Source organism: Coptis chinensis, chromosome 4 (genome assembly GCF_015680905.1).
Source record: "Coptis chinensis isolate HL-2020 chromosome 4, ASM1568090v1, whole genome shotgun sequence".
In the NCBI taxonomy this organism is placed as follows: domain Eukaryota; kingdom Viridiplantae; phylum Streptophyta; class Magnoliopsida; order Ranunculales; family Ranunculaceae; genus Coptis; species Coptis chinensis.
In genome coordinates this window covers 60,331,493-60,347,243 of record NC_141459.1, presented here as the reverse complement: position 1 = coordinate 60,347,243, position 15,751 = coordinate 60,331,493, and the positions used below count along the sequence as shown (strand labels likewise).

Genomic DNA, 15,751 nt, shown 5'->3' with positions numbered 1-15,751 from the left:
GCGCCGTCTGACTTCTATCCCAGTTCCGTTGGTATTTTACCTAATACCAAAAGTACCCCTCAATGATGTACATGATTGTCCCCTATTTATAATAAACCCCCTCACATTTGTAAACATCACAATTGAAATAAATTTAATTCCTCACTTCAATATTTCAAAATTAATATTTCATGTTTAAATATTAATAATTTAATATTAAATAATCAAAGTCATTAATTGAGGGTTGAAGGTTTGGACAAATTAACCCTAACAACTAATGCTCTTCACGATAAACTAAAGGTTAAAGATGATGGGTTGTTGATAACAAACGATGGGTTTAAGACTATACACTGCACAAACCAGATCTACTGTGGGGATCTTTATTCCTCCCGCCATTATATAAAAAAACAAACACTGATTCATTTCCTCAATTCTAAGAAACCAACACTTAATGGAACTACCTGTAGTAGATCTGACCCCATATACTTATTACAATCCCAAACAAATGACTTTTCCAAAAAAGAGATTAAAAATCTATGCTTTGAGGTGAGTCAAACTTTAAGAGAAATAGGAGCACTTATTGTTAGGAATCAGCAAAGCAGCAAAATCGCAGCTTGTGGAGAGTTTCTTCAACACTGTTTGCACATCAAAATCACAACAAACCCATCCATCTCTGCAGGAAAGTTTGTCGAGCTAGAATTTGTAGTGATCAATTTGAAAGAGAAATCGAAAGGCGAATCCATTATGGCAAACAAATCCAGGATGAAGTAAAGGCTTTTCCTTTGCCATGCATGAGGTGGAAGCATAAGAAAACATTTTTGTTTAAGTGTGTTTGTATTGATCTATACTGAAAACATTCTTTGAATATTATTATTAAATTGTCACTTAAAAAAAAATCAGAACTACTAAAGGTTGAAGACGATGGGTTGTTGACAACAAAAGGTTTGATCCAGTGCAACTCAGGTGTATATAAGATAGATATACAAACACTTCTACAAACATGGCCCATTTGTGTTGTGCAGCATGGCCCATTGAGGGGTACTTTTTGATAGGGTTATATACTAAAAGCATTACTTTTGTAATAACTCTAATTATTTATATTTTGAATGAGAATTATATGGGTAAATGTTATGCATATTATATATATTATCAGTTATATGCATGTGTCTAATACTTTATATTGTAGATGATGTGGTGTGTGGTGACACACATAAGATCATATCATCAGTACCTTATAAAGTATAAGTAAACGTTCACAACCTAGATGAATTTGGACAAACCATTGGTACGGTTGTAGTATAATTTGGTATTAGTCTATCTTGACTATAGAATTACACTAGTACACTTTGTGTGTATTGAACAGGACCAAGTGAGGTTGTTTCTCTTTATACTGACTATATAAGAGAACAAACGCCTTTGTTATTATGGATGCTTGTCCTCTTAATTCGGATATAATAATAGGCACTTACGTGCATTGTGCATTGCTTTAAATCATCAATGAGTGAGATTCATTTGTGAATCAATAAACTCGATGGATTGGGTAATGACATTGTATGTAAGGTGTGTTGTTGATTATAGAAGGAATTCGTGTCCCGCAAGAAGTCGGGCTGATGATGTCCCCTTGAAGAGCTCATAAGGATTGTCATGTAAACCCTGCAGGTGGATTTAATCCGACATGACAATGAGGTTGAGTGGTACTACTCAAGGACATAAGAAGTTGATTAATGTAGTTGTCAGTAACTTGACTTAATCAACGGGTATTCGATATCTTAAACACGGGGAGATCAACAAGCATATAATATGGAGCCCATAAACGTAACACGTAATTTGGGATTAGGGCGGTAGTGCAACAATGACCTTTAGTGGAATAAGCCATTTTGTTGACTGGACTTGGGCGTGGTTTCAGGCGAACATGGGAAGCCCAATCCCGTCAGGAGGCCCAACCCTAATTTCTCCTCATGGTCCCTGTTGTAGCCTATAAAAAGAAACCTCATTCTCTAGCCGTTTTTTACACTTAGCTCTCAAGGTTTTACTCAAGCAAAAACAGATCCAAAATTCGGTTATAAGGTTGTGTGAGAGAGATAGAGGCCAAAAGAGAAAGAAGAGGTTGGAAGATCATTGCCCACACAATGTCCACTATGTGCATAGGAATACAACAGAAGATCAAGAGGTTGTTGATTTCATAAAGCTTGGATTCTCAGAGATATCAAGAAGCTGATCTACAGGTATGATTTTCTATCCAAAATCGTGAGAACCCATTAATTCCGCTGCGCATGGTTTTCACGGTTTGTAGAAATTCACATTATGAAATAATGGTTCCTACACTTTTGGTATTAGGTGAAATACCAACGGAATTGGAATGAAAGTCAGATGGCACGGGGGCAAATCGTGATGTTTACAAATGTGCGGGGATTATTCAAAAGTGGTGACAAAAGTGGGGGGTTTGGACAAGTTTTCCCAAAAAAGAAATATTACAAGTTTGCCATGAAAGCCCAAGCCCAACAACCAATTCAACCGGTCTCGCCATGTTGAAACCCCCGGGTCGTTTGAGTGTACACTCAAACGGTCTCGCCATGTCGTTTGAGTATACACTCAAACGGTTTCGCTATATCGTTTCAGTGTACACTCAAACGATCTCGCCATGTCATTTCAGTGTACACTCAAGCGGTTTGCGCATGTCGTTTGAAACACAACTCTTGAGTTTTTAGCTAGACAATATGGCTGGGTCGTTTGGGCAGTCTCTAGGACAACATGGTTAGGTCGTTTGGGGACTCTCTTAGGCGACATAGCTGGGTCGTTTGGACTAAAAAAAATTAAAAAGTTCATTTTGTTTTTAGGTCACTTTCATATCTTGTAGTCTTCTATTATTTTTTTGGTCATAGAATCATTATATGGACATACTATTACGAGCTCCTTAGTTGGACACTCTCCTTTATCGAGATAAAGAACACAATTCGTTTTTTTTTATCAGTACAAATTGATCATAGAACAACTTCATTAATTAAAATCCAAATTGGTCTTGCCCAACTACGTATGCCCCCAGAATCAAATATGCCCCTCCTTCATCCAAGTTGGATACAATCTACGTCATGAACTTACCCAGGCCCTTCAAGGCTTTAACAAAGAATGGAATGAAATAGAACATACTGATGTGGTGAGTAAAATCGTTTTTTTTCCGATATATAAATGGTTTTTTTCGATCAGAACTCGCGAGAGAGATGATACCAGTTAGAACGGTTGCAAAAACTAGTAACCGATATGCATTGAGGTGAGGAGAGTGTATTGGGCTATGGCCATTGGGCTTGGGCTGGAAGTTGCCCAATCGAATTCAGTGGTTGCCCAATACAGGACCTATAGCTTAAACATAATGCCAAACCGGTTACTCGGTTAGCTTACACATTATGTACGTAGAAAAATGCAAACTCTTGTATAAATACACCTACAGAGTAACATACCTCACACTCTGTTTCTAAAACCCTAGTTTATAAAGTTTTTTTTCCATAATTCACACAATCTTTTATTTTATTTCGTTCTAGTTTATGGATGTAATTCTGCTAGGTAAAATATAAGGAAAGAGAGATCAATATATAACTTTCGGACCCTTACAGAAAATCGTGTCTTTGAATTGGCATTCATTGCCGATGGAAAGCTCAATGAGTCAGTCGTGCTGTGATACCTTAAGATTATATTACTAGAGTTGGTAGACGGCTCCTAGCATGAAAGTGGGTGAAGGGAGTTTAGTCACACATCTGTGCTGTGGTTCTTATGTTATTCTGCATTGCAAAAAATAAGTGGCAAGCGTGGAGTTATGACATATTTATCTTTTTTGTCATAGATCATTTCCATGAGAATCAGCTAGTTGTTCCTTTTGTCCTTTCATATGTGCCTGTTTCCAGGCTACCAGCAATTGCTTTTATTCACCAGCTGATGTGTTACATGTGAGTAGTAATTCTTAGTAGTGGGTGAGTAGATGTTCTGTTAGAATAGGAAGTGGTCTTTCAGTTGGAGAGTGGTTAGTTATTTGAATAGAGTCCATATTAGTCGTAGGTGATAAGTGTTTCTTTATTTTCAGAATTTCAGTTGTACTTCACACCTATTTAAAAGGGTGAAGAGTTAACAAGAGAGTCCGAATTTGTTCACCAACATCTTTATATATATATAATAGCAGTCCCTTTTCAAGCTTTCTGAGGCTGTCCACGTAAGCAAATCTTAAGTACCCTAGGGGGATTAAGTACCCAGGGTTGTTTCGACAAAATCGGAGTGAAAAGTTCAATTTTTCGAAAACCCACAAAATTAACCCTAAAAACCCACTTCGTCCTTATTGCGAAACCCATAACAATCCTTTCTTCACCCACAAATTGGAAAGTTTCTTTGTCAAATTCACCTCTCCCACGCCCAATCTTTGTCTCCAACTTAAAGCTTTCCAAGTCTCCCACTCAAAATAGAAAGCTAAACACAAAAAAAAACCCCACGATTTAAAAAACCAAAACTTTTCTTCTTTTCTCCAATGTTCTCCACTTTGCCGTCACTGGTGTTTCTGAGGTACCCACTCTTTCTTTTTTTGACCTTTTCTTTAACACTTTTGTTATTATTAATAAGTTTTGATTCTCTCTCTGCAGGTAATGTCAAATTTGCTATACTATTATGGTATGTGTGGTGTACTTATCTATGTTCTTGGAGGAAGTTCGTGTATGTCCCACTAATTCTAACTGATTTTTCTCTCGCTTAAATTTTCACTAATTTATGTTTATAACATTTTGAAGATTGAAGAAACCAAAAATGCATGCAAACAGGCTTGATGATTTAAGGGAAAAGCTCACCACACACTTTAGACACATTGCAAAGGTCGCTCCAATCTGGGTTCGTGTTCTTGATATCTATACCGGGTTACAAGGTCTCTCTCGATTTCAAGAATGTTAATATTTGTTTAAGTGTTTTAAAATAAAAAACTTATATTGTTGGGGTGCCGCCGGTTTTTCAGCTTCGTGTGAATTTTGTGAAAGACGAAAGAAGCAAGAGCTTATGTGGGAAAGACAACATGAAATTGTTCTTTGAAAAGATCTACTCAATGTGCTCAACTTGGTGGCTTCTTTCTCAAGGTATTCAACAATTTTATTTGTTATTTTAAACCTTACATGGTGTCTCTTAGTGCTTGATGTATCTCTAATGGGTTCAATGGTATGTGCTCTTCCCCAAGACTTCAGTTGGGCCCGATTGTCTTCTTGTTCGATTCCCACCTTCACAGGGAAACTGTTTTTAAGGGGTCAAGGAATAAAATTCCGAGGAAAAGAAACAGAAAAGAAAAAGAAAGCCTATTTTAAAACTATTGTGATTTCTATGTCTTCTCCAAATAATGATTTTGGATCTACATTTTTAGAATTTGAATTAGGTTGCTCAGATTATTGGGAATCCTGATTTGGCCCCACTTGCATGGGTGAGAAGGCTCATTACATTGTGTGATAGAGCCCCCAACAACACCATTACATTGATGTTTTGCATTCTCATTTTCATTGTATATTCGTTTTATTTATGTTTTTTTTGTTAAATATTGTTTTTTGTTCCTTTCATTTTAATCTTATTGTAGTTTTAATTAATACCTTCGTCCACATTGAATGTCATGTTTCTTTGTCTGATTCAGATGATTTTTTCTTTTAATGTGCTTAACACTTTAGGCTGGTAGGATTTAAATACCAAGGAGAGAGCATCACTGCAACACAAGGCTTCATTCATTGTAATAGTCACATGTTGCCATGTTGGTAACAACAAATCTGTATTTGTGTTTATTTGTGTTGTAGGCACTTCAAGTAACACAGTGCTTTAAAAGGCAACTAAAAATAGCTTTTCCCACTAAAAATAACCTGGGTAAGTAGTATTGAGTTACCATCTCAATGTTTTTCTTTTAAGAATGGGATACTAGATTAAGATGTTTTGAATAAACCGTGGGTTTGCCTTATAATACAATTTTTTGCATCTCTTTTAGATTTGCTTATCGTGAGTGGAATGTCTTATTTATATTCTCTTTTACAAATAGTTTTGGAAGAAAATGATATCTTATTTTGGCGTTGGTTTCAGGTTGCTTGCTCTGTCCACTTAAAGTTAAAGTCAAGCCGCTCAAGCACGTTCAAGAAGAATGAAGCAATTTCTTGAGGAACTCACCGTCCACTTCTTTGATTTAGGTTTCTTTTGGCATAGGCAAACTAATCGAGTTCTTCTTCTTCAAGGTAAACATCTTTTATTTCTTGATTGTGTAGAAGATTAACCATTAGCACAAGGTATTGCTTAAACATAATGAAGTGGAATGTACGATGTTGAAAATTTTGATTAAGTGAAACGGTAAACCCATGATGCATGAGAAGCACAAAATGTAAAGGGTATATACACGATAATTTATCTTTAGTTTCACTCACTAAGTGTAGATTACACAAAGCCTCCGGGTTGCTTATTGGTTTGTGTTAGAGTCTCAGTATAACACAATGTGTTTTCCCTTACTAAGCAAACTTAATGACGAGGGACTAAAAGCTGAATTTCGACCAATAACACAAAGTTAAGCCAAAAAACCCACTTTGTCCTTATTTCTTTTGCGATAGATAAGGAAACTCTGACTTCTTCTCTCAATAAAACACTTCGTCTCCATGATTAGATTGTATAACAAAACAGATGGAAGAGATTGAGAAAGAGGTTAGTAGATTATTGTTGAAGTTAGGATCACTTTGTCTTGAGAAGGACGCTATGGATGTGAAGCGGTTGACTTCCAAGGTTTCTTTTATGCCGAGAAAGATTGAAGGAAGTCCAATAGTAAGAAATGTTGTGAGATCAAATCTAAGGGTGGTGAGTATCGGGCCGGACCTTTGGAGATCACAGCGGGTGGTGCTAGATTGTAAAGGAAACAAGAAATTACTCCAATTTCATTAGGAAAGAATAGAAGAGGCATTTGTCTTATGAAGTTTTTTTTTTCTCATAGGAGAAACTCAAGATGTCCTTCATGAAGGTGATCTTTTCTTGGATAGTTAAAGCTGAGGTTAAAGCTTTTCATTATATGATTAATTATTATTTCTTTCGCGACCAGGGAAACCTCTATTTTTACAATAAATTAGGTATGGTTTTCTTTGAAACCCATATATGTATCCTTTTGAGTTTTTCAAAGATAATTACAATAAAAAACATAGACATGAACTTGGATTAGGAAAATATTATTATACTTATATTGAGTTTTGATTAGATATTGATTTTGATAACCTAACTTTATCGATATGTGTCGGCATTGATTCAAGATACTATACTAATCATTATTTAACTTAGTCTAAGCTTAAGATATTGCAGATTCGAGAAGCTATGATTTTTTATAATATTTGTGAGACGATTTATCTCCAACTTATGTTAGTCTCTGAATAGGTCACAAACGCTTTCTCCTTTCCCACTTTAGATTACAATCCTTATTGATATGCATGTGAACCACCGACTTTATGAAGCATGATAATTTTGTACTAATAGGATATGTACTAAGAGATGCAAATGGTACTTTTATTGCAGCAGAACTGACAAAAACAAAAGACGGACAACGAAGAAGCAAAATGCCAAGGAGTACTCAAAGGAATACAATGGTGCCGGAAATTCTGCTTTCAAGAAAGCCGAAATTGATGCTCAACAAATAAACAGTTTTTGGAAGGGAAGGAAGCTAGCATCTCATGGTTTTCAAGAAGACCGGTGGATGCCTTAGATTATATTCAAGCTTTTGATTACTTTTGTATTAACTATTAAGTGGATCCACAGATTTGCAAACACCCCAACGTTACAGTGGATGACCCTACCACCAAGTTGGTTCTTTGAGGAACTGTTAGAGGGGATAAACCATCTTTACATCCTCTACTTTCTAATATCTAATATTTATAGTATGTTGACTACCGAAAAAAATAGGAAACCTTATTGGAATGTATATTATAGGCTTAGCATTGAAATGTTACTTGGTTGTAACTCAAGATTTTCGGAGATTCCAAGATTTTTCTTCTAATGATTACAATGTTGTTAGTGCATATTAGGATACTTGATGCCCTACGGGTGCATTAGATATTGAGTACATCCTCTACTTTCTAATATCTAATATTTATAGTATGTTGACTACCGAAAAAAATAGGGAAACCTTATTGGAATGTATATTATAGGCGAGCATTGAAATGTTACTTGGTTGTAACTCAGTATCAGAGATTCCAAGATTTTTCTTCTAATGATTACAATGTTGTTAGTGCATATTAGGATACTTGATGCATGGGTGCATTAGATATTGAGTAGTACTTAGAATAGAACTCGCTGAATATTTTTTCTTTTAAGTGTCACTAAACATAGATGGTCTTTCTCATGTATCGTTATTTATGATTTTTACTTGACGACTTCTATTAGTTCATTTTGGACACACATCTATATATCTATATGCTTACAAGATTATTTTAGATTCGCAAAATCAGGACTAAATTTCGAAAATTCAGGACCAAATTTTATGCCTTCTAAGTTACCTATCTTTTAGGAAATAAACTCTTTTTGGACACACATCTATATATCTATATGCTTTCCCCCCACAACTAAATAAGAAGTTCAAAAAATCGGGATAACTAAATAAGAACCTATCTTTTAGGAATTAAACTCTTTTTGGAAACGGAGAAATAAATACGTATCCTTTAGGAAATAAACTATTTTTGGAAATTGGGAAACCCACATAAATAGCGGCCCGGACAAAGAATCGACTCAGAATAACTCAGAAGGGTATGTTCCTAATGCTTCAATATTCAAACTCTCAACTATTTGTAGTCCGAACCATTAGTATTAGTGTTGGTATTATTGATTTCTCTCGACTACCACACCTTTAAAGCAGCAGCATCCCGAGCTCTTAATGGTCTGTGTTGATATATACTACTGTGGTCTGTGTTGATTACTGTGGTTTGTGTTAAACACTAAGAATTACTACCACACCTTGAATCAAGGCTCTGGGGTTTATCTGACCACTTAGAATTACTACCACACCTTGAAAGCAGAATCTCTCGCTCGACTCATGAAAAGTGTAATGAAAGCACTATGTCTTGAAAATCAAGTCTTTGGAGTTAACAACATAGCAAAAATTTAGGCGTAACTGAATAATAGTGCAGCAATGACAACTACAAGTAGCAACTGTTGCAATAGAATTTCAGCGCTACAATATGACTCGGTTCACGCTCCAGAAATATCTGTATGGACACAACACGTACTCATGCAGTTGATAGTATCAACCTTAATCTAGAAAATCTGCATGGTTCCTCAGTAAAAACTGGCTCCAAAAATTTGAGCAAAGTCACTGAAAAGTTTAGTGAAAGCACCATGTCTTGAAAATGAAGTCTCTGTAGTTAACAACATAGCAAAAATTCAGCCCACATCTAGCTTCATGACAATGAATCATATAAATCAATATAAACAAGGAGAATGTAATCGAATAGTAGTGTAGCAATGACAACTACGAGTAGTACCTGTTGCAATAGAATTTCAGCACTCCAATATGACCCAATTCACACTCCGTAGCATCGAGTACTCATACAGTTGATAGTATCAACCTTAATCTACAAAATCTGCATGGTTCCTCAGTAAAAACTGTCTCAAAAAATTTGAGCAAAGTCAATCATGTTTACAAAACAACCATACTCATCTCCTTCTGCTATATAAGTGTCCCACAGGGCATTTTACCCACACCAGTATTGTGCTGACTACAACTTTTTCCCACCATTTTTTGTTTGAACTTTGATCTACTGTGGTCTGTCTTGATTATCTGTGCTGATTTCTTTGGTTTGTGTTGATTATAAGAAGTAGTGTTGACTTACCTATGGACATGTTGTCCCATCGAAGTCACCAAAGATAGGTTTGATCACTCAAGAAGTATCAAACCTTCATCAAATATAGTAAACTTGATTGAGCCCAGGAGGGAGTTTTCTCTTCCGACTTTCTAGACTTTGCCGAACCTTCAGTCACAACAAATATAGTAAACTTTCGTGGTGCGCTTGATTTGTGAACACGTCGTGCTCTCTTTGAATATAACGACGGACTGGAATTCTTGGAGTTTAATTTTAGTGAAGCATGGGTTGGAAATAAAGTTCCTAGAGACAGTGTGGAAGCAGCCATGAATGCTGTGTTTTGTGTCTTCTATTCTCAACTTCGCCTTAAGACCAACACCTGAAGTAGAAACATGGTTAAATATATACCTAAAGTGTTCTTTTACGTCTACACCATTTTTCTTAAACATATTCAGTCATGTATGCCAACTTCACAAGTCTCAATAACAACTCACGAAAATCTTGCTTCGAATGCCATATTACTCTAGACACCGACGATAAGAAACTCACAGAACTGGAATTGAATTAATCAGTTCAGATTAAGAACCGAATCAATAACAAGTCACAGCCATTAAACAGCTGATTCCAGTTTCAGTATCTCTGTTTTCTTTCACTGTAAATGTTACACTGTAGAGATAAGATTATAAGAAGTATAAGATGTAGTGTTGACTTACCTATGGACATGTTGTCCCACTGAGCTTCCAGCCTAAGTTTGGTCACTCAAGAAGTATCAAACCTTCATCAAAGTAGTACGTTTTTTGCTAGACATACAAACTTCACTAAAGTCACTAGCATGCATATAACCACTAAATAGAGTACATAAAATTTTGGTATTGGATGTTTTTGAGTACTGACACCAGACCTACCAAGCACGTATATATGATATATGATGTTTAATATCAAATTATTAATTTTCTTCTTACTAGGTAGCTATGTCTACAAGAAAGCGATGGTACCCAACAGCAATGCAGCTTCAAATACTTGAAAGTGCATTTAATCAGAAGAGCTTATATTATACTAAGGAAGAAATCAATCTTTTGACCACTCAACCGAAGACATGGCCAAATTTCAAAAGATAGCATAAAGAATTGGTTTATTTCCGTCGCCGAAAGTGAAATCCAAAAAGATCAACACGGTAAGTATTTTTTTTCATTAATTATTGATGTACAAGTGGAAAGTCTTCCATTATAATTTTGTCAACAGATGTTAAGACATTCTTCATTCTTCATTGTTACTTGGGTTTGTAAATTTTTTACTTAATATGTTTTAATCTTATACACAGTAGACGTGCCGCAGCCAAATAATGAAAACGATCCAAATGACCACATTGAAGTTGAAGCTTCATATGAGAAACGTTGGTCTGCAACAGCGATGCAGCTTCAGATACTTGAAGGTGCATTTAATCAAAAGAGATTATATTATACCAAGGAAGAAATGAAACTTTTGACAACTCAACTGTCAATATATGGTCAAATTTCGGAAGATAACATAAAGAATTGGTTCAAGAATCGTCGAGTCAAATACCAAAAAGATCAACATGGTTCAGAACCGTTTCCTAATGAACCTGGTAAGACATTCTTCATTTTTCATTGTTACTTGACTTTAAGTTTTACTTAACATGTTTTATTCTTATACAGTGGATGTAACGCAGTCAAATAATGAAAAGACCAAAAATAGAGATATCCAACCAGCTGAAGCTCATGGTTATGTTAATTGTGATGATGAAACAAGCGATGACAACCATTATTCCCAAAAAATTCACTTATATCAACCAAACGGTGTTAGAGAAAGTGACGATAACTACGATTCTCAAATTAGTTGGCATGATTCAGAAGTAGAAGATGAGAACGATACAAATAACCATATTGAAGATGAAGTTTCACATGAGAAACCAAGTCAAGTTTTGCACAAACACGGTAAGTATTTTTTAAAGTAAATTTGATTAATTATTAATGGACAAGTGGAAGGTCTTCTATTATAATTTTGTCAACAGTTGTTAAGACATTCTTCATTGTTCAATGTTACTTGGGTTTTAAATTTTTTTACTTCATTGTTACTTGGGTTTGAATGTTTTTTACTTAATATGTTTTATTCTTATACAGTGGATGACCATATTGAAGTTGGAGTTTCATATGAGAAACGTTGGTCCGCAACAACGATGCACCTTCAGATACTTGAAAGAGCATTTAATCAAAAGAGTTCATATTATACTAAGGAAGAAATCAAACTCTTAACAACTCAACTATCACCATGGCCAAATTTCGAAAATAATATAAAAATTGGTTTAGGAATCGTCGAAGTCAAATACAAAAATTTGAACACGGTTTACAACCATTTCCTAATGAACCCGTAAGACATTCTTCATTGTTAATTGTTACTTGGCTTTGAATTTTACTTAATATGTTTTATTCTTATACGTGGATGTACCGCTTTCAAATAATGAAAAGGCCAAAAATAGTCGATATAGAAGAAGACGATATTGAGTAATAGAGAAATCCAACCAGGTTGAAACTCATGGTTATGTTAATTGTGATGTTTGAAAAAGCGATGACAACCATTATGCCGTAAAAATCACCTATATCAACCGTGACGGTGTTGGAGAAAGTGACGATGACTACGATTCTCAAATCGTGGGAATGATTCAAAATAGAAGATGAAAACGATATAAATGACCATATGGAAGTTGAAGTTTCCCATGAGAAACCAAGTGAAGTTTTGCATGAAAGTTAGTATTATATTAGTTATAGTTTTTAATATATATATTTTTTTATATTATTACTTATAGTTTTTAATATTCATTTTAATTCAGGGCGTTGTTTCCAACCGTTGGATTTTGGAGAACCAACATCAGTGTGTCCTTACTGTGATGCCATTGTTTGGTATGAAGAAAGGAATGACCGAACGAAAAATCCTAAAAATCCAAAGTTCTCTATATGTTGCGGTGGAGGGAAAGTTCAACTACCTTTTTTGAAAAATACACCTGATTTTTTAAATGAGCTTATGGATCGCAATTCGCCCGCATCCAAAAAGTTTATGAAAAATATCGAGTATATAACAAAGATGTTTGCTTTCACATCAACAGGAGGTGATGTTCAAGAATCAATAAACAATGGTCATGGTCCTTACGCCTACAAGATAAAAGGCCAAAACCACCACAAAATTGGCACCTTGCTTCCACCGAAGGTTTACGCCCTAAGTTTTCCCAACTTTACATATATGATAATCGATAATGAAGTTGTGAACAGAATGAACTCTCTTAGTAAGAAAATTTTTATCAAACGTCCAAGAAGAGTTGGATCCGTGATATTGTGAAGGGACCGATAGATATGTTGAACAAGATAAACAAACTTTACCGAGACTTATAGAATGGCAAGGGACAGTTTAAAGAGTCTCAAGTAGGTGATTTCAAAGATAAAGCTTATTAGTACAAGACAAAAGGATGGGAGACTTTATAACATGCCTACATCATCTGAAGTTGCTGCACTTATTGTTGAGGAAGATAGTGAATTTAGTAATTACCGTGATATTGTGGTGGACAAAAAAGGATATGGCTTGAAAAGAATAAATGAATTGCATCCAAGTTTCATGGCCATGCAATATCCTCTTTTGTTTCCTCATGCTGAAGACGGGTACAGGATTGATATCCCTTATCGAAATAATGTCAAAGTTGGGAAAAGGACAAACATAAGCATGAGGGAGTTCTATGCTTTCAGATTGCAAATGAGACTAAAAGAAGGAAAAACAATTGTTCTTGGTGGACGCTTGAAACAACAACTTATTGTTGATTCTTACTGTGCTGTAGAACAGATTAGAGTTGATTGGGTTAAAAATAACCAACAGACTATTCGTGCTGAGCTTTATCACGGATTAGTTGATGCAGTACTTTCTGGAGATTCAAAACCAGGTTTTGTTGGAAGGCGAATAGTTCTACCATCTTCTTTCACCGAGGTCCACGTTATATGCTGCAAAACTATCAAGACGCTTATCAAGATTTGTCGATGGGCTGGATCTCCTCGATCTATTCATAACTTTTACTTGCAATCCTAAATGGCCCGAAGTTCAAAAATGTATTGACAAGATTGCTCTCGGATATACACACGCCGATTTCCCTGAAATTGTCGCTAGAGTTTTTGAGATCAAGCCGCATGAACTTATGACGGATTTGCAAAAACGTAAAGGTCTCGAAAAGCTTGGGCGGTAAGTAATTTACTAATTCAATTGTTTTTATAACTTATTCTTTCGTAATTTTTAACTTTTAGTTCATTTGTAGACTTTATGACTATCATATTGCTAAGAAAAAAATCTCCCCCCTTCAAATATATAATTAATCTATAAATAAATGCTGAATATAGAAAAAAAAAATGCCTAAATGATCCAAACAAGAAAGCGGATCTATGATAACATCGCCGTAATATAGACAGGCACATACCTATCTTTGAGATCTTGAAATATACATGAATGATAATGAAGTTTTGTCGGTTCCAGTAGTATACCATATGCTTGCATAGAAATTTTAGGTAGTCGCCTTCAATAGCATCATAGACTAAGCCAGACCTACAACCTTTACAGATCAATATTTCCACCACCATAACCCAATTCAAAGATCCGGGGTTAGTTGTTGGATTTAGGGGAAACCTACAAACAATAAGAAACATAAGTTACCCTCGATGTGTGCTTCAAATGTAAAAGTTAGGACCAAACCCAAAATTTAATCAATTTATCTCCATTCCCTACTATACACTTATTAGCCGTACACATTGACATGTGTATGCGTGTCGATTATCCAACACACAGTGAAATACTAAAAATGAGGTATATCACATACAATATATCCGTGTGTCATGTCCGACTTAATTTTATTTTCAAAATATGGTGTGTCCATGTTACTTAGCTAATTAGTGTGACTAAAATCTCAAAATTGCAAGTGTAATAACATGCATTAGGATCGCCATGTCAAAATTACTCCAACAAATTCCCTCGAACTATGCTTGACACATGTGTAGCTCCATCTATCGAAGCTTTGATGCACTCAAAATCAGACACCTTTGCTCTCATGTGATTGTCAAGAAGGATGTTGCTTTGCTTTTCGGATCCCTATGGATAATGGTTGGAACACACCTCGTATGCAAGTACTCAATCCCCAAAACAATTTTGAGGGTTGCAAGAGTTACATAGACCTCTCTATATGGTTATACTTGCAGAGTTGATGCAAACCAATTAGACTTTTACTTGCTCCTTTGACCGAAAAAGAAAAAATGGTATAGTAAAGTATTATTATGATATTTAACCTTTTGTCGCATCTTCAAGAATCAAGAAGGCGCTTGATCCAACTGGATACTTCTCTCCGCGTGCCAAGGGGTCCTTTCAATACAAATAATCATTAGACCATAGAAATAAGATGACAGTTTTCAGAGATAGGACACACTCACCATATAGATGCTCCTTGAGAGTTCCATTGTGCATATAGTCATAAACAAGGATACTTTTTCCTTCTTCTTGGCAAGAGCCAAGGAATTGGACCAGATTTCTATGATGTATTCTTGAGAGTAGAGACACCTAAATATATTATAGCAATGATCAAGATACAGGCATACAGCACAAATTTTCATTTCCATATAAAGAAAATAAACATCCTTTTTCACTATAGTTTTAATAACATAAGTAATTGAACTATTGGTAAACCGTCCCGGATAACTTGATGCAGTTAGAAAAACATTTTAAAATGCAGTTTTCTATCAAAAGTATATATCCAATATACTTTCGATAAAAGGATCATGATTTGAACACGACATACTAGCCTTCATAGATTATGACATACCAAAAGTAGTGTACAAACTTAACAAATGCCAATTTACATGTCTTCTAGCTCTATCTTCATGTTGTACCTTGCTCCCTTCACTCCACTGAAAAGATTAATAGTTTATCAA

The 15,751-nt window shown here is 35.3% G+C and overlaps 2 long non-coding RNA genes across 3 annotated transcripts; one reads left to right on the top strand and one right to left on the bottom strand.

Moving 5' to 3' along the window:
* The first annotated feature begins 4,131 nt into the window (after window positions 1–4,131).
* LOC147504245 (uncharacterized) lies at window positions 4,132–4,813 on the top strand. 2 transcript variants are annotated; one of them, XR_015220365.1, is made up of 3 exons: window positions 4,132–4,521; window positions 4,599–4,668; window positions 4,743–4,813. It is a non-coding gene; the product is annotated as an uncharacterized LOC147504245 (long non-coding RNA). The 2 variants fall into 2 exon arrangements; XR_015220364.1 differs by having other exon boundaries at window positions 4,135–4,521; window positions 4,599–4,626.
* A 4,214-nt stretch (window positions 4,814–9,027) lies between these two features.
* Window positions 9,028–14,965, bottom strand: LOC147504244 (uncharacterized). Its single transcript, XR_015220363.1, has 3 exons — window positions 14,254–14,965; window positions 9,468–10,164; window positions 9,028–9,341 (listed from the first exon to the last, which is right to left on the bottom strand). It is a non-coding gene; the product is annotated as an uncharacterized LOC147504244 (long non-coding RNA).
* Between the last annotated feature and the right edge of the window lie 786 nt (window positions 14,966–15,751).